Raw genomic sequence first — 20,730 nt, 5'->3', positions numbered from 1 at the left:
AGAGAATCAGCAATAGCAATGTGTGCAGTTGAGTCAAGAAGCTATCTAGACCAGAAGCCACAAGACCAGCACACCAGAGTAGAAGCCAGATCCAATCTCTCCCAGCCTCTCTTCCCGTCTCTCTGCCTTCACCCACCAAAATTGTCATTTCCTATACAACACATCAGGACTTGCACAGAGAGTGGGCAGGGGCCATTCTTTATCCAAGCATGTATATTAATAGAGTATAGTCCAATTACTATTTAGCCTCACTTGCTTGGGGCCTCAGTGCATAAACTCAAGCCTCAGCCTATTACATCTCCCGCTTTCTTTTGTTTTAGAACACAGGTGGTCATGCCATCCCTGACTCCTCAGGAAGGTCAGAGCCCCCAAGTGGAGGTGATCACACCCTCCCTGACTTCTCAGGAAAGGGGCGAAAGCACTGAAAAGGAGGTGATCACAACCCCCCTGACTTCTCAGGAAGGGAGGTGAAAGCACTAAAAAGGAGATGATCACACCCTCCCTGACATCTCAGGAAGGGAGATGAAAAGCACCAAAGGGAAGTGGGGGTTGCTAACGGGTTTCTGGGCTGAAGGGTCTTATTATGCACAAACCCATCAGCATGGGAGGTATTACACAAGCACATAGCAATAACGCAGAGGCTATTAGGGATGACCCTCCCCTCAGTGCAGGCTCGATGTGGTGTAACAAACATGAATTGTACATGCAAGTAGTGGAATAGCAAACAATATAAATCAACATGGAGTTGTAAAAGATTGCCAGAAGTCCTAGAAGGAGGGTATATAAACAACAGTCACACATACGCCTTCTTCAGCAGCCAAGAGACAGTCCAAAACCAATCTATTGTCCATTGCTTCACGTGTCAGGGAATCTAATGATCCCCCTGAGTTTTTGAAGACCTGCAAAAGCCCTTTTATGTGTTAGGGAATCCAAAGATTCCAGCAGATTTTGAAGTCCCATACCTTTTAATCCTCAAGGACAGGCAATAGTGGAGAGGAATCGGTCAAGCAGGATACAAACAGAATGTTCCTCATGGTGGACATATCAGACATCTCTTGCAAAGTTCCTTTGCTGAACATGGAAGTCCCCCTGCTATACTACAGAACCAACTCAGGCCAGCCCATGTAGACTCCCAGTTCAGTGTCCAGACCTGGATAAGTCCATGATTCAATTTCTGAGAAACAGTCCAGTTCAGAAGAACAATGACCAGATAAGACCACTATGCAATTACTGTCCCTCTCCATCCTTTGACTTGTAATTTTTGTTTTTAGACCCCTGCTGTTTAAGCCCACTTGGAACTCAGTTCTAATTACAGCTCTGATACATACATGTCTGACTGCTTGAAGAGGAATTAAAAACCCAATGACAATCTAATTTCGTTTTTCTTAGATTAAATTCTAAGAAACGGCTAATCATATAGATTTAGATACATATACACACATATGTGTATTATGTGTCTATATATACACACATCATATATACATATATGTATATATTTATATAGGTATGTATATGTACAAATATATGTACATATAGAAACTGAATAGAAAAAATTAAAAAAATAGGTACAAGGTAATTAGGAAGTAGAGGAATTAGCATTTTGGTAGATAATGAGAGGTCTTTAAAATTGGGGTTTTTAACTTGAGATCTGGGATCTAGGAACCTTTTTTTTATTGATAACTATATTTCAAAATGATTAATTTCCTTTATAATCTTATTGGGTGTCATTTTTATAGATTAAAAATTTTATTCTGAGCAAGGTTCACAGACTTCAATAGGCTGTCAAAGAAAGGGTTCCATTATACAAAAAAGGACAAGAACCTCTGATGGAGAAGATTGTGCAATTTTTTTGTTCAAAATGTTCAGTGAGGGGGAATTCACTATTGTTAGTTTTTAGTTTCATTGTATCTGTGGGTTGTCTTTTTTTCCCTCATTTCTACAACTTTCTCTAAAAACTGTGTATATTCTCTTTAAAATTCAAAAGTAGAAAGAATAGAAAAATATCTTTTTCATCATTTCCAGCTGAGAAACCAAATGTATGCAATCTTTCTTGTCACTTGAACAGATTGCTTTTTACCCTTCTTGAAGCCACAATTTTTTATTGTCATATCCTCTCGACTTTTTAACTATCTAACAAAAACCCAGCAATCTATTTGCTTCTACTGTTTTTATTGTTTTTGTTTGTTTGTTTGATTGTTTTGTTTTGAGAGGGAAAATGATAAAGGCTTCTATTGACTCAGAAGCATGGTTTTTCATGTCTGGCCTAACTGCTTTAAAATAGTCTGTTCTTGGACTTTTCTCTGTTGTTTCTCACTATCTGGTTCCATCTTTCCCAAGAGTCAGTGATCAGTAATTGTAAATTGGAAATAATAGCCACTCAATTGTCTGCAAGACATCTTTGCTAGGGGATTGCAAAGTATGAGAGGCTCACATATAGGAATTGCAAGGATCCTGTGAAATAGGCAGATTGAAGAGAAAGGTATTGTTAAAACCCCAAGCATTTTATAACACAGCCTGTCTGATGCATCATTCTCCAGGGATCTCTACAGCCCTGGGGGAAATGAATCCAAATTCATAATAGAAGGCCACCTATGTAGGTAATCAAACTCCCAAGGGCTATATTCTTTGTCATGCAAAAGATCTCAATGGCTCTGCTCTCCTGTCAATACTCTTAACACCATGGTCACATTATGAGAGGATTTTAGGAAATAAATGGCTATTTTTGCTATTGTAAAAGACTTTTTGGTCGACTAAGAGTGAGAGAGAGAGAGGTCAAGATTTTTGTTCCAACGATTGGCAACAAATGCCTTTCTACCCTTCAAGCTCTGCTGTTCTACCTCTTTACTCATGTTGCCCAGAATCCTTTACCACTTTTCACCTTTTCACTCTCTGACTCTTCATCAAAACTTGGCTGCTTGCCTACTGACTGTGTGTCTTCTGGGCTTCTAGATAATGTGTCAGAAGTCTCAGTCCAGCAATTAGTTTTGCTACTTACTGCCTTAGAGAAATTACCTTGAAAAAGTTTCATAATCTCTCTGAGCCTAACTTTTCCCATTTATAAATTAGAAATAATATTGCTTGTCACTTACCTCACGGGAATGAGATAAAGTTTGCAAATACTTTTAGCTCTTCAATCATCATCATTATTCATATCTGCCTTTATACAGGATGTTAGTAGAGGTGGGCCCCATTTTTCTGTACAATCCATAACTCAGATGCCTGGAGTAAAGCAGCTCATGATGGTGGGATGCCATTTGTCGACAAAAAAGGATATTAAGAATGAGGATTGTGCTTTCAATAAATGAAAGAAAGCAAGAGGAATAGGCATTTAATGAGCATCATTATGTGCCCATCATTGTACCAAACACTTTACAAATATTAACTTGATCTTCACCACAACCTTATGAAGTAAGTGCTATTATGATCCTCATTTTAAAATTGAAGAAACTGAGACAGAGATGAAGTAACTTGCCTAGGATAACATGCCTATAAAGTGTCTGAGGCCTGAAATTAAATAAGTTAGAGATAAGATTAGCAGTATGTTACAAAACAAAAGAGCAAGTATAAAAGTGGATGATCCTTCAAAAATTCTTGGGCAGTGACTCGAAGTTATGGGACTTGTTTTCAGATTTTGTCTCTGACCCTCACTACCTTAGTCATGATTCAACTTCTTTGGGCCTTAGTTTTCTTAGCTGTACAAAGAGGAAATTGAACAAGATGACTTTCCACATCCCAAAATCTTAGAGCTGAAAGGGATCTTAGAAATCATCTTGTTCCCTCTCCTGAATTTACAGAAAAAAGACTGAAATGGCAAGAGGTAAAAGAAGTGACTTTGTAGGTCACAAAGCTAGTTTGTAGGAGAGTTAGGAATGCAGGTCACACAACTTGTGAGTGAGTGTTCCATTATAATCTACTGCCTCTTTAATAAAAATCTATCAAAAGGGCATCACTGCAGTGAATATGTTGACTAAATAGCAACTCTGATACTATAAAGTCCGACACTGAATTAGTACACCACATCACACATTTAATCTATCACTAAGATTGAAATGGACCATGATACATGAGAAGTCATTATGGCACAGACCTAACAGTCTGTCTCATCAGACAAAGAACCCAAATTCCAGGTATGGCATCTGTGCTTACTAGCTGTGTGACAAAATGTAAGTTGCTTTACTTTTTAGCACATCAGTTTCTTCACCTGTAAAAGAGGAATAATACGATGATGATGTTAACACAAGTTACTTCACAGAACAGTACTTCATAAAACATAAAATGTCATTATAAGTTGAATGTATTACTATAATACATATTATTTTCTCCATTTTAACAGTATTTTATTTTTTTCTAATTACATATAAAGATAGTTTCTTATATTCATTTTTATTAGATTGTTGAGTTCCAAAATTTTTTCTCCCTTTCTCTTTTCTTTCCCTTCCCCCAAGAAGCAAGCAATCTAATACAGGTTATATTATATTGAACATGTTTTCATGTTGATTGTGTTATAAAAGAAGAATGAGAACAAAAGGGAAAAACAATAAAAAAGAGAAAATAGCATTTTTTAAAATCACATTCAGATTCCAGAGTCCTTTTGTTGAGGTCTAGATTTGGGGTACCTAAATGAAATTAGGGTTTAGTTGAGGTCTAGTGGCAGGTTTGGGGTACAGGGAGTCAAACAGAGCTCCCCTGAAACCTCTTAGGATTCGGCACAAGGATACGGTGGTAAATGAGGTCGAGTTCCCAATAAAGGCATTTATTGGCCTGAGAGCTAGATTGATAAAAGACATTTATTATTGGGTAAGCAAGGTTAAAATATAGGCGAGGGCACCGGACAAAGGGTCCAGTGGACAGAGGCCCTCACATGGCTAGCATGTTTGGAATTTCTGCAAAGAAGGGGTCCCAGCGTGCCCCTTTTATAATAGGAGACTTAGCTCAAGGGGCTTTTGGGTGTAGCTCCAAAGTTGGCTCAGATCCAGGTGGGGCTAGGACAGGTCAGGATCTTCTATTGGAATTCAAAGGGACCAGGATTTGTGAGTCAAAGAATAATTACATTAACTAGAGGGGTTTGGGAATCAAAGATAGGAATCTTTCCCACATCACTTTCTCTGAACGTGGAGACCATTTTCCAGTATGAGTCTTTTGGAATTATCTTAGATCATTGTATTGCTGAGAAGAGTTGCCTATCAAGATTGATCCTCTTACATTGTTGGTGTTACTGTGTATAATGTTCTGGTTCTGCTTATGAATGAAAAGCATCAGTTCATGTAAATCTTTTCAGGTTTTTCTAAAATCTGCCTTTATACCACAGTAGTACTCTATCACATCCGTATACCCCCGTTTGTTCATATGTTCCCAAATGTATAGGTATCTTCTCAATTTACAATTCTTTGCCACCACAAAAAGGTGCTATAAATATTTTTGTATATCTGAGACCTTTTCCATTTTTTTCTGATACCTTTGAGATACAGACTTAGTAATGATATTGCTGGATCAAAAGACATGCAGTTTTTAGTCCTCTGGGCACAATTCTAAATTGCTCTCCAGAATGGTTTGATCACTTCACAACTTCACCAACAGTATACTAGAATTCCAATTTTATCATATCTTCTTCAATATTCATCATTTTCCTTATCTATCATATTAGCCAATCTGAGAGGTATGAAGTGGTAACTCAGAGTTGTTTTAATTTGCATTCCTTAATCAATTGTGACAAACACTTTTTCAAATGACTATAGATAACTCTAATTTCTTCATCTGAAAATCATCTATTCATATTCTTTGACCATTTATTAGTTGGGGAATGACATATTTTTACATTTGACTCTGTTCTCTATATATGAAATGAGGCCTTTATCAGAAACAATGGCAGTAAAAATTGTTTTTCAGCTTTCTGTTTTCCTTCTAATCTTGGTTGCATTGGTTTTGTGCCAAATTTTTAAAATTTAATGTAATCAAAATTATTCGTTTTGCATTACATAATGTTCTCTGTCTTTTGTTTCCTTATAAAAGCTTACCTTTTCCATGGATCTGATGGGGAAATTATTCCTTACTTTTCTAATTTGCTTATGGTACCACTCTTTAATGAATATTATTTCAACATTAATTTTTTTCTTGCCTTTGTCAAATATGAAAGGGCCAATGGGTAATGTAGAAGACTGAAGTTTCATTTTAAAAAAAATCTGTCCAAGAAGCTTTTAACTGATTTCTTTCTTTCCCTCCTTAACTTTTCAGTTAACATAGCTAACATAGTCATTAAAGATCACATTATTGATTGTTCTTTTTAAAAAATAATGTAATGAGAATCTGGTGTATCCTCAGATCATTTTAGATGGTCTTTCTCTTTGTGAAGGAAATATACAAAAAATATCTATAATTTATGATACATATATATATATACATACATACAGTATGTTTATAATATATAATTGTGCATGTATGTGTATGTATATACACAAAATATAAGTGGAAGATAAATACAAAGTTTAGATGTTAATTACTATGGGTGTTAATGAGCAAGGTCGTGGAATGCAGTGTTGAAAAGTAGGGAAAATCTGTGTGTCCTAGATAAAAGAATAATATTCAAGAGCCTATCAAAAGATTAGAATTCTAAATTCCTAGGATATATTGGTCTCTAATAGGCATGCAAACAAAATTCCTCTGCCCATGGGCCATCTAACCCAAAGCACGTTTTTATCATAGAGTTGGGGATAAACAGGAACTTGAGAGTTAGGGAATTAAATTACATAAGAAACAACATGAACACAAGCTAAGAGACAAACTAAGCATGTCTATGGCAGGAAGAGACTTGAGATACATAAGTAGCTCTAAAAGAACATTTTCCAATAGAGCTATTATTAAAAAACAAAACAAGAAGTTGGTTTCTGGATGTTCAAAACAGGAATTAATTCTTCTATTTTACTTGGCTTTGACCAGACATATTTCTGAGTCCATTTTTGGCTTTTTCAGTAAAATACAAATATAGAAAAGTTGGAAATAGTCCATAGAAGAGCCATAAAGTGACAAAAAAAGATGGCAAATAGATTATTTGAGTTCATGTTGAAATAAAAGTGGTTTGTCCTGAAGAACATAAGGCCAAAGGGTAAAACAAAGAGATACAGTTTTTTTTTTTTTTATAAGTAACGATTATATTAAGGTCAATGCTAATCAGTTGTTCTCCAACTAGGGAAAACTCAACAACTCAACCAAACCACTAGGTTTAAGTTATATTAAAGATGAAAACAAGTAGATATAAGCTATATTCACTTGACTTCATGGCAACCATCCAGTTTAGTAGGAAAATATTAATAACCTAATTGTAACCTGACTTCCAAGAATCTCTAGGTAGATGACCTAGGTGTAATCTTTGGGGTTTTGATTCATGACCCCATCTAGACATTTCTTTGGAGACTTTATTACCTGGCTCATTTCAGGTCTCCCTGAGTAGCATTTAATTTATTTTTGCTAGCATCTAACACTAAGGATAGGAATATGGAATATATTTATTATATCCAAAAGAGAATACAGAGAACATTTGGACCTAAGCTGAAGAATCCTTTCCCCTTTCTCCAGGTACCATACAATACCATCAGATTTATAGTATCACTCTGGGGTTGGACACTTTCACCCAGAATGGAATTAGAAAAATAAGATGGAAATTACCTGTTACATATATGAAAGAAAAAAGTTCATAGTCCAACAAAAATAGTGTATTAAAAAAATCAAAATGAGTAATTTTAATTATATAAAATTTAAAAGGTTTTTTTTGCAATCAAATCCAATAAAGTTGAGATTAACTTAAGATTAACTTTCATTATATATATATATATATATATATATATATATATATATATATATATATATATATATATTGACAAATGGTTCTTAGGTAAAGAAAACTAGGCTATCTGTAGACATATCAAAAAATCCAAAATCACTGCTGATTAGAGAAATGTAAATTAAAGCAATTTTGAGATTCTACATCATACTCATTAGATTTGTAAAGATAATTTTTTTAAAAAATGATAAATGTTGAAAGGGCTGTGGGAAAACAAGTACTCTGATTCCCTGTTGATGAACAATGAATGTCCTTTGTTTCAGTTATACCACTACTAAGCTTACATCAAAGAAACATAAAAAAAAAAAAAAAAAAAGTAAAAGTTTCCATGTAAAAATGTTTGTAGAAGCTCTTTTGGTGGTAGCTAAAAACTGGAAACTAAGAGCATACACAACAATTTGAGAATGGCCGAGAAAATTATGATTTATTAGTGTGATAGAATACTATTTTGATATTAAAAATGAAGAAAAAGATAGTTTCATAGAAATATGGAGAGACTTGCATGAATCAATGCATAGTGAAGTCAGGAGAAGCAGAAGAATAATTTATTTCATAACAAATTCCAAAAACAAATCACTTTTAAAACTACAAGAACTGTAAAATCAATGTCATTGACTATATTTGATTACGAAGGACTCATGATGGAGCATTCTTTTTTCCAAAAAAAGAAGTTTTTGTTTTCCAATTCAATGGGGTGGAGAGGGAGAAAATACAGATTTCTTATCATTAAAAATAACATTTAATTTTAAGAAAAATAAGAAAAAATGTTATTAAATTAGACATTTAAGAGATTACTGGCAACTTTGGAGAGAGAAATTTCAGTTAAAAGATGAGATCAGAAACAGATTTTCTACACAGAATCCTGGTGGTATATCCCCTGCCACACATACTCAACATCAAGTGCCGAGTCTTTCTGAGGCTGATGACATACACTAATACCTCTTTCCACTGCCCTTTTCAACCCCTGAGGTCCCCATTCCTCAAAACAAAACTATGAGTAGAAGCAGACATAAAAATTGCTCTTTTTGGAGAAGTCTCAAAAACACTTGGAAGAGAAGGAACAAAAGTGACAGTAAAGGCAGGAAATCCTATTACATAGTTATTGAGTAACATGCAAGGAATCTAGTTGCACAAGTTTTAATCAAATATATTAGAGAGATCCGATATAGGTTCTTGAATAGAGAAGTGGTTTTGGAAAGTCAGATCATTTTGAGAAAGGTGTATAATAGAATCTGGAATTTGGTGGATATGGCATTAAAACTTACTGAGAAAGTCATCTAAACTATTTGTACCTCACTTCCCTAATCTGTAAAATAAGGAGGATGGATTATATTGGCCCTAAGGATCCCTTCCAGTATTATGATTCTATCATCTATGATTGGTTTCATAGATTATGGTCTTGATTGATGATCAATCATGATTGATTAACTCTTCTTTTATTTTGAAATATTTTCAGTGTTATTCAGTGAACAAACACTGAAAATTCATTATGTGAACTACAATAACCGATCTCCTGAATGCCAGTGTCAAACAATAATTCCATTTTCCAATTACGGTTAAAAACTTGTATCCAGTTCTAAATTACTTTATCACCCTTTAGAGACTTAATATATACTTTGTTCTGGAGAAAAAAATACAGAGGGCCCAACAGGACCAATTTGTCCATGGCTATCAAGGCAGAAAACAGAATGTTTGTTTTTTTCTTTTATCATTTCAGTTACTAAGTTTATATGTGTAAATGTGAAATGACTTGGTTCTTCCTTCCTAAAAAGATGTAATAAGTCTTCATTGTAATAAATGAACATAACTTGAGAAAAGGGTCAAAACCTATTTACTCCTAGTCATACTTCCACTTGGGGGAAGAAAAGAAAAGGTTGGGGAAATAGAGAAGATGGAAATGGAAGAAGGAAAGGGATGCCATCCTTTTTTCATCCACTTCTCCTTCACCATACACATACTTTGCATCCCCCCAGAAGGAGGCAAAGCAAGCCAATCAATGGAAGTCCTGCTTTTTTATATAATCCACCCCAAAGTACCCTCTACAGGGCTAGGAATAACTCAATAGTACATGTCCCCTGCAGCAGAGGCTAAGTAGGAATGAGAATAATCTACTTTCCCATTTTCAGAATGGAGAGAAGATAGGATTTAGTGAGTTAGTCCTGAAGTTCTTTGACTGGGCCATGTAAAGGAAAAATGACAGGGCTGCTACTGCTGGCCCCTACCATTTGGAGGGATGACTTCATGTTTTCTGGCTTGTCAATGTTGCAGATTCCACTATTCTTGGGTTCACTGAAGGCCTTTTTTTTTTCTTTGAACCTAAGCTTTACTGGAATATAACACTTTCCTTAGGGCAATTATCCATGTCGGCCTCCAAATGCAGCTTTTTCTACCAAGTGGTTTGATGATGAGATGATAAACACAAGCTGTAATTAAAAAAATATTTTTTCCAGAGGAAATCTGGAAGTTGTCAGGGGCATGTAACTGAAATTGCAAAACTTACAGCTGCCTCATTAAAAAAGAGCTCAAAGATACTCAAACGATGACAAATACAAAATCTTTCTAGTTCATGAACAATAGAAGCTAAAAGGCTTAGAATAAAGGAGGGGTTGTATTAAATCTCCAGTCATTCTTGGCTAGGCTAGACCAGCCTAAGTCCTTCACTGGAGGAAAGTCAATTTTGGGAGATTTGAAGAGTAGAATGAATTTATGGGATAAATGTGTGTACTTTTTTTTTTGTTTTTTGTTTTTTTAAATGAATGCTTTTTAAATAGTTGCTGAATTATATTTTATAGGATAAAACTAAATAATAGCTAAAACTAAATACTTATTGTCCTTAACTATTTCTTTTAAAAGATTTATTATATATCTGGACCTATGTTAGTTCTAAGCCTTTGAGAAGCATATAGGGTTTTGCTTAGCCTACTCTGACCCACTATAAAAGGACATTGTTAAAGCATGGGCTGAGCACAACAAACTGTCATTCATCAGATAATTCTATTCCTTGTTCGAGTTATCTTTCCTGATCTCCTGAATTATTCCAAGATCTGCTCGAGTTTCTGTCTCTCTCCATTTTGTTGGTGTTGTTCAGTCATTTACAGTCATCTGATTTTTGTGACCCCCATTTGGGATTTTCTTGGCAGAGATACTGAAGTGGTTTGCCATTTCCTTCTCTAACTCATTTTATAGGTGAAGAAACTGAGGTAAACGGGATTAAATAATTTTTTCAAGGTCACAAAACTAATAAGTGTCTGAGGTCAGGTTTGAATTCAGATGAACCTTTTAGATCCCAAATCCAGCACCTTATCCACTGCACCACCTTACTGCCACCCTCTCCATATACTCTTGTTTAATCTGTTTTCACTACCTTGAAAAAAGTTAACCCCTGTTTCTTTGTTAGTTTTGGTGACCATTGGTCTTAGAATTAACCCCTGTCCAGTTGACAGACACACGGACACACACACACATACACACACACACACATACACATATGTAATTTTATTATTAGTATGGTCAATTGTGCTGATTTTTATTGTTATCATCCAATTGTTTCAGTCATGTCCAACTCTTTGTGATTCCATTTGGAGCTTTCTTGGCAAAGATACCAGAATGGTTTGTCATTTCTTTTTCCAGCTCATTTTTCACATGAGAAACTAAGATAAACAGCATTAAGTAACTTGCCCTGAATCATAAAGTTAGTAAGTATCTGAGGCTGAATTTGAGCTCAGGAAGTTGGATATTTTTGATTTCAAGCCTGGTATTCTATCCACTATACCACTGTGGATAGGTTTTTCTGTTATTGAACCAGCCCTGTATTCTTGGTATAAATTCTACGTGATCATAGTATAAACTCTGTTACATATTTCTATAAAATTCTTGCTAGAATGTTATTTAAAATCTTTACATGAATATTTATTAAATAATTTTATAGTTTCTTTTTATTTCTTCCTCCTTCCTTCCTTCTTTCCTTCCTTCTTTCCTTCCTTCTTTCCTTCCTTCTTTCCTTCCTTCTTTCCTTCCTTCTTTCCTTCCTTCTTTCCTTCCTTCCTTCCTTCTTTCCTTCCTTCTTTCCTTCCTTCTTTCCTTCCTTCTTTCCTTCCTTCTTTCCTTCCTTCTTTCCTTCCTTCTTTCCTTCCTTCTTTCCTTCCTTCTTTCCTTCCTTCTTTCCTTCCCTTCCTTCCTTCCTTCCTTCCTTCCTTCCTTCCTTCCTCTCTCTCTCTCTCTCTCTCTCTCTCTTAATTTCTCTTTTATATTTACCTTTTAATACTTTTCTTGAGTATTATATCTGAAAGTCAATTTTAAAAAAATAAATTTAGTCTTTTCATCAAGAATACTTGAAAATCCTCTATTTAATTAAATATTCATTTTTTTCCCTTTGACATACTAAGTCTTGCTGGCTGTTATTTTTGATTGTAATACAAGAACCTTTGTAATGTTCTTCTCTAAAATATAATGTTCTCTGGGAGCAGATTTCTTGGGGGGCTTCTGGGAACAACCTTAGTTTCAATTTTAGTAATTACCCCAAATGCAGCCAGGAGTTAAAGTCCAAATCCTTTACTGTATCCTTCAAAGTCTTATCTCCTTCACTTGGGGCTTGGCTAGTTTTTCTTAGAGGCCTTCTGTAGTCTTGGTTCCGAGAGCTTAAGCTGCTTGTGAATCTGCTCGACTGAATCTTGGCTGAGGCTCCGAGAACTTCTAGTGGATTTGGCTTCTAGTGGGCTTGTCCTTTAGTGGGCTTGTCCTTTAGTGGGCTTGTCCTTTAGTGGGCTTGTCCTTTAGTGGGCTTGTCCTTCCTGGCCCTGAGACCTCCTCCTTACATATCCCACACTGAGTATACACCAATCATTATTATCACTAGGAAACCATTATTTGTTGTAGGATTAAATAAATCCTGAACTAGATTTAATCACTGTCTCCTCAATTCCACTTAGTACTTTGTTTCAAGTTCTGGCCCATAACTTTTCCTTATAGGATCGGCTCAATCATACTGAACCATGCTAAATTAGATAATTATTGTCTATCAATTCTACTGTTTTAGCACCTTGTAAGAATACTAACACACTTTTTACCTTATCAGATGTTATATTTCAAGCCCTTTATGTCCTTATATGTGTAAGCTGCTAAATTTTGTGTAATCTTGACTGTGGTTCTATGGTATTGGAATAGTTTCTTTCTGGCTGCTTGAAGTATTTCTCTGAACTGAGAACTTTGAAATCTGGCTATTATATTCCTGAGAATTTTCATTTGGGAATCTCTTTCAGATGGTGATCTTTAATTAAATAGATTCTTTACATTTCTATTTTTACCCTCTGGTTCTAGAAATGTTACTTTGTAACTTATTGAAATATTATGTCTATATTTCATTTAATCATGGCTTTCAGATAATTCAATAATTCTTATGTTGTCTTTTCTTGATTTAAATCTGATGTTTTCTGATGATATTTTCCCCCATTCTTTTGACTTTTTAATGATTTCCTACTGTATCATGGAATTATTAGCTTCCATTTGCCTGATTCTAAATTTAATAAGTTATTTTTCTTCAGTTGCCTTTTGTAACTTTTTGATCAATTATACTTTTTAAGGAGTTATTTTCTTCAATGAAGCTTCGTATTTTTTTTTAACTACTTAGCCAAATCTGGTTTTTAAACTGTCATTTTTTAAATAGCTTTTTATTTTCAAAATTTATGCAAAGATAGTTTTAACATCCATCCTTGCAAAACCTTGTATTCCAAAGTTTTCCTTTTTCTTTATTATAGCTTTTTATTTTCAAAATATATACATGGATAATTTTTAACATTCCCCCCTTCAAAATCCTGTGTTCTAATTTTTCCCTCTCTTCCTCTCACCCACTCCCCCAGTCAGCAAGTGATCCAATATATGTCATATATGTATAATTCCCTTATATATTTTTTCACAAATATTGTACTGCATAAGAAAAATCAGATCAAAAAGGAAAAAAATGAGAAAGAAAATAAAATGCAAGCAAACAATAAAAAGAGTGAAAATATTATGTTGTGGTCCACATTCACTTCCCTCTGTCCTCTCTCTGAGTGCAGATGGCTTTCTTCATCACAAGACCATTGGAACTCCCATTGTTGAAGACAGCCGCATCCATCAGAATTGATCATATAATCTTGCTGTTGCTGTGGACAATCATCTTGTGGTTCTGCTCATTTCACTTAGAAGCAGTTAATGTAAGTCTCTCCAGGTTTCTCTGAAATCATCCTGCTAATCATTTCTTATAGAATAACAATATTCCATAACATTCATATACCATAATTTGTTCAGCTATTTGCCAACTTATCCCAAAAGCTGGAGTCTTTGGGTTTGTTAAATACAAGATTACTATAATAATTGATTATTTTGTCCTGTGAACCTAAAATATTCCACTGATGACTACTATATTTCTTAGCCAATACCAAATGGTTTTGATGACCACTGCTTTATAATATAGTTTTAGGTCTGGTATAGCTAGGCCACTTTCATTTGCATTTTGTTTCATTAAATTCCCTTGAAATTCTTGACCTTTTGTTCTTCCAGATGAATTTTTTTTCCCTCGCTCTTTGTAGTAATTTCTTGGGAGTGTTATTTTCTTTGGTTATTTTTCTTCCTATATCACCAATCTATTCATTGCATTTTCATAATTTTCTTCACTTACTCATTTCTTTATCCAATTTTTTTGTCTGCCACACACTGAAAACATTTTTTTTTGCTCTTCCATGAATTCTTTTTGGATTTGTGTCAAATTATCATTTTTCTTCAAGGTGTTGCTTGTAGCTACTTTACATTATTTTCTTCTTGTGAGTTTGTCTTGATCTTACTTTTTAAAATATAATTTTTTATTATTGTTATCATTGTTGTTTGCTCATTTTCCCAGCCCATTTCTTGGACTTTGAATCTTTTATTAAATTTGGGCTATGTTCCTGGTATGGGGGGGAGGGGGGATGGGACAAGGAGAAACACTCTCCAGCTTTGAGTTTTTTGTGTATTACGTCTTCAGAGCCAGTTCTGAGAGTTTGGAAATTTTCAGTGTTTCTATGGTAGTATAATCCAGGTAAAGTTGCAATCAATATTCTGTGAGCTAGTTTTTACCCAGGAATTGCCCTGATCTCTCAAGTTAGTGATTAATATGACTTTTCAACCCTTCCTAATTCATGCGTTTCAGCTATACTGCTCCTTTAGGCCTCTGCTCCTTCATTACCAAAAATGCTCCTCTCTGCCCTTGAACTGTGACCCAGAATGGAGATGGGAAATGAAATTGTAAAATAGTGTCTGGTCCTGTATATAGAGCTACCACAGGGCTCCCTTTTATCTGTTTCTGACCAGTTATCACATGCCCTTACTATCGTTACCTTGAGAGCTCACTGCTGTTGCTACATCTCTTGCCACTAACAAGTCCTACTATTAGTGGTTCATCCATTTTAGCTTATAGCCATTCCCCAATTAAGTCACAGATCTCTCTGATCTTCTAAATTATTTTGGACTGAAAGAACATCTCACTCAAGACAGCTATTAATCCAATATATGTTAAACCTGTGCAATTCTTCTATACATATTTCCACAATTATCATGTTGCACAAGAAAAATCAAATCAAAAAGGGAAAAATGAGAAAGAAAATAAAAATTAAGCAAACAACAACAAAAAGATGAAAATACTATGTTGTGATCCACATTCAGTCCCCACAGTCCTCTTTTTGGAAGCAGAGGGTTCTCTCTATCACAAGTCTCATGGAATTGTCCTGAATTACCTCATTGTTGAAAAGAATCGCATCCATCAGAACTGATCATCACATAATCTTCTTGTTGCTGTGTACAATGTTCTCTTGTTTCTATTCATTTCACTTAGCATCAGTTCATGTAAGTCACTCCAGACCTTTCTGAAATCATCTTGCTGATTGTTTCTTATAGAACAATAATATTCATATATTATAACTTATTCAGCCACTCTCCACTTGATGGGTATACACTCAGTTTCCAATCTCTAGCCACTACAAAAGGAGTTGCTATAAACATTTTTGCACATGTGGGTCTTTTCCCCTTTTTAAAATAATCTCTTTGGGATACAAGTACAGTAGAGACACTGCTGAATCAGAGGATATCCACAGTTTTATAATCCTTTGGGTATAGTTTTATATTGCTCTCCAGAATGGTTGGATCAGTTCACAAATCCACCAACAATATATATTAGTGTTCCAGTTTTCCCACATCCCCTCCAACATTCATCATTTTCTTTTCCTGTCATCTTAGCAAATCTGGGAGATAATGCAGTGGCACCTCAGAGTTGTCTTAATTTTCATTTCTCTGAACAATGATTTAGAGCATTTTTCATATGACTAGAAATGGCTTCCATTTCTTCACCTGAAATTGTCTGTTTATATCCTTTGACCACTAATCAATTGGAGAATGGCTTATATTCCTATAAATGAGTCAATTCTCTATATATTTTAGAAATAAAGTCTTTATCAGAACCTTTGAATATAAAACTTTTTCTCCAGTTTTCTGCTTCCCTACTAATATTGTCTGCATTGATTTTGTTTGTACAAAACCTTTTTAGCTTAATATAATCGAAATTATCCAGTTTTTCATTTCATAATATACTCTAGTTATTCTTTGGCCACAATTTATTTCTTTCTCCGCAGATCTGAGAGGTAATCTATCCCTTGTCCTCCAATTTACATTAGTATAGGATGTTAGGTATTCATCAGGTCCCAGTTTCTGCCTTACTACTTTCCAATTTTCCCAGTACTTTTTGTCAAATCATGGGTTCTTATCCCAGAAGCCAGGGTCTTTGAGTTTATGAAACATTAGGTTACTATAATCATTGACTATTGTGTCTTGTGAACCTAACTTATTCAACTGATCAGCTACTTTATTTCTTACCCAGTGTCAAATGGTTTTGATGATGGCTGCTTTATAATATAGTTTTTGATCAGGTATAGCTAAACCACCTTCATTTGCATTTTTCATTAATTCCTTTGAAATTCTTGACCTTTTGTTCTTCCAGATGAACTTTGTTATTTTCTCTAACTCTGTAAAATAATTTCTTGGCAGTTTAATTAGTATGGCATTGAATAAGTAGATTGATTTAGTCATCTTTATTATATTAACTTAGTCTACCCATGACCACTTGATATTCTTAAAGCATTATTTTAAAATTTATTGGAGGGGACTGCTGGGAAATGTTGATTGAGTCCTTCTTCTTTACCATTTTGTTTCCACCCCCTGAAAGTTTTTTTTTTCCCATTGGGTTTGTCTATAATATAAATAAGAACTTTATAATTTGATTTGAAAACTCTATCTAGAATCATTTCTCTTAAAGGCATTCCAGAAACATTTCATGGAAGTGAAATGTTTTTAGAATAAGATATATGGAGCTCCAAGATGATTCCTTTGAAAGTGATTAACTTTCAAAAATCTATGGGATGATGCATGCTATAATTCACAGAGCACTAGTCCTAAAATCAGAAGATTTCTATTCAAATCCTGGCTCTGATACTTACTATCTGTGTAATTGTCCAAGTCTTAATTTCTTCATCTATACAATAAGGCTAATGACAATACTTTACACTATTTCTCCCAGGGTTGTTCTACATAAGAGTCTGAAAACCATAAAGGCCTGAATAACTGTGAATTACTTGGAAACCTCAGTCTGTCATTGATCTCATTATCTCACTAGTGTGTTCATACAGAAGTTTTTATTTAGCACCTCTTATGTACAATTTTCTTTCCTAGATACTAGGTAGTATAAAGATAAGATAGAAAACTAATACCAGCTCTAAGGAAACTGAAATCTTAGTTGGGGTGATATATTTTCATATATGAGTGTACCATATTATCTTTTTTAAGGTATGTTGCTTGCTGAGTCAAGCTTTCTCAGTATCCTAAGAGAATAACAGTTACTTAAGCATTTACTCTCTGAGATCCTCAATCAGCACTTGTGGACTTGGGAATTTTCCATCATTTCAACTCATGAAACAATGAAATGTGAACCAATTGTTTTAAAAAGCCATATTTTTTTTAGTCACATGCCATGTATTGGCTGTTTGAGAGGGGACTTCTTAATAAATCAGGCTCCGAGAGTCATGAAAATGGACAGAAAAGCTATTTCTCATAAATCCAATGAGCTAGAACAGACTTCCAATAGGAATGAATTAGTTTTTAATGAATATCCAAGGAATAAGTTGTAATAAGTACAACTCTCAAAATGGCATACGATTGTAGATTTCTGCTCTGTTTTTGCCAAATGTTACTAGCACATGGCAAATTGCATTAAACTGCAACTCCCAAAGCATGCCTGTCAATTGAATTTTTATGGCTTGTTTTATGTCTGCAAGGGATTGTGGGCAGATTCATTCTGATTAGAGCTCCCTGGAATTCTCAGTATAATGTAATTTGTGAAAGATGTGTGTGCATTTGGGTGCTTGCAATGAGGGTAGCCCATTGCCACTGAGGTGAACTGGGTAACAGCAGAACAGCAAAGACCAACACAGGAAACTTAGCAAAAATGCAAAAAAAAAAAAAATCTGCAGGGTGGTTCTCTCAGGAACAGATGCTTTCATTTGCCGAATACAGAGCTGTCTTTATTCCAAAGGTTTCTGAAGTAGCTATGATATTGGGCAGACATTTTTTCATGCTTCTCTGTTGCCCTGTACTATGTATGGAATGATTTTACTCCTGTTGTTTGCAAGGCAGTTACCTCTGGAACACTATAAAAGTGACTTCATGTTGCAGAAGTTCCTTGGAAAATGTCCAAAGAGACTGAGCCAGAAGGAAATGGTCACTGTCTACTCAGGAGCTAAGAAGTCAAAGGGTTCACTGACAAAGCAAATAGCTTGACTTGTGCTTCCGGATTGAGCTGTGAACCCCCATATGACCCAATGTTAGAATAGCACTGCGGATTTTATACAACCACAAGATTTCAAAGTTGAGACCTTGCAAATCATCTAGTCTAAAAACATTTCTCTAAAATATACCTGACAAGTAGGTACCTCATCTTTTGGTGAAAGACCATGTAAAGTCCACTTAATGGAAATGAGAATATTTAGCTTGAAAAAGAGGAAATTTGGGGAGGAGGGGTCATGATCGCTATTTACAATTATTTGAAAGTCTGTCATTTGGAAGAAGGATGGAACTTATTCCATTTGCCCTAGAGGAGAAAAACAAGGAATAATGTGTAAAAGCTTTATAGAAACAGATTATGGGTTGGATCAACTGGCATCTAGAGTAGTTTTCAAGTCTAATAAAGCAAGATTCTGTGGGTAGAAGTGAACATTTTCACTGAAAGATTTTTCCTTTCCTAGAATAGGTTTGAAAGAAACTATTTATTTATTCATCTATTTATCATTCATGCATTTATTCATTCACTCATTCATTTATTCATCCATTTATTTATCTTCCTATCCATTTAGAAGTTTATTTGTTCATTCATTTGTTTGTTTGTTAATTCATTTATTTGTCCATTTGGTTTGCCAAAAGAAAAGATAGAAAGGTATGAATATGAGATATAATTTCCCAAATCTTACTGTAATTATTTTAAGACATGGTTTCTATCCTCAATCTCCATTAAAAAAAAAGTTTAACTTTTCTAGAATTTTTTGGAAGGTAGTATGCTATAGAAGAAAGGTACAACAGGCTATACATGAAAAAATACCTTAGACCCATCTAAGTTCTGTTAACTGACTATCTGACTTTGGGTAAATCATTGACTAAAATAAGGTAGTGGAAGAAAAGCCTAGCTTCTAAAGTGGTAAAAGCAGAATCCTGAGGATTTTACTTTTTTTTTTTTTTTTTCAGAAAAGGGAATGAGAGAACACTGATAAATCATATAACATCCAGAGGTGGATTGCTACCTAAATGAATCTTGAGTCACTGTCACATGAAGATATTTAGTGATTAGCATAAAAAAAGGAGACCTAGAGGTAACATAATAGATATCCTCAAGTGTTCAAAAGGCTATCGCATGGAAGTGAGAGGTTGGACTTTTCTTATTTGGCCCCAGAGGGAAGAACCAAGAACAATTAAACAATCACTCCAGCAACAAGTATTTTATTTTTTTTTTTTTGTTTAATAGCTTTTTATTTTTCCAAATATGTTCAAAGATAATTTTCTACATTTACCTTGGCACAACTTTGTGTACCAAATTTTTCTCACTTTCTTCCCCACTCTTCCTTTCCCTAGACACAAGCAATCTAATATACGTTAAACATGTACAATTTTTTTAAACTTATTTCCATATTCGTTATGCTGCACACAAAAAATCAGATCAAATGGGGGAAAAACACAAGGAGAAAAAAAACAAGCAAAGAACAACAAAAGGCAAAAATACTTTGCTTTGATCCACATTCAGTCTCCATAATCTTCTCTCTGTTTGTGGATAGCATTTTCTATCACAAATCTATTGGAATTTCCTTGAATTACCTCATTGTTGAAAAGATTCATCACATGATCTTATTGCAGCAACAAATATTTATTAAGCCCTTTTGCAAATGTCATTCCCTTTTATAATCACAACAATGCTGAGAGATAGATGCTACTATTTCCTCCATTTTATAGGTAAGAAAACTGATGTAGACAGTGATTAAAGTACTTTTCCAAGGCCACTCAGCTAATGTCTCCAGGCTGACTTTGAACTTGAGTCTTCCTGACTCCAGAATTGAAGCTGTTCCTCTTATCCATGACCTCCTTTAAATCTCCTGCAGGGTGTTCATTTGACATGCTGGCAGTTTTCCTCCAATGTTCTTGAAATTGTGTGGATATAAGTATTAGAACTCTGAAGTTATCTATCAGGTAACTCTGACTCTTGGTAAATGTTAATCTGTCTTTAAAATTAAGTGAAAATCAAATGAGATACACATGTAAAGTGCTTTGCAAATGTTAAATCACTCTATAAATGCCAGCTG

Source organism: Sarcophilus harrisii, chromosome 2, assembly GCF_902635505.1.
Source record: "Sarcophilus harrisii chromosome 2, mSarHar1.11, whole genome shotgun sequence".
NCBI classification, from domain to species: domain Eukaryota; kingdom Metazoa; phylum Chordata; class Mammalia; order Dasyuromorphia; family Dasyuridae; genus Sarcophilus; species Sarcophilus harrisii.
Note: the sequence above shows the minus strand (reverse complement) of the source record.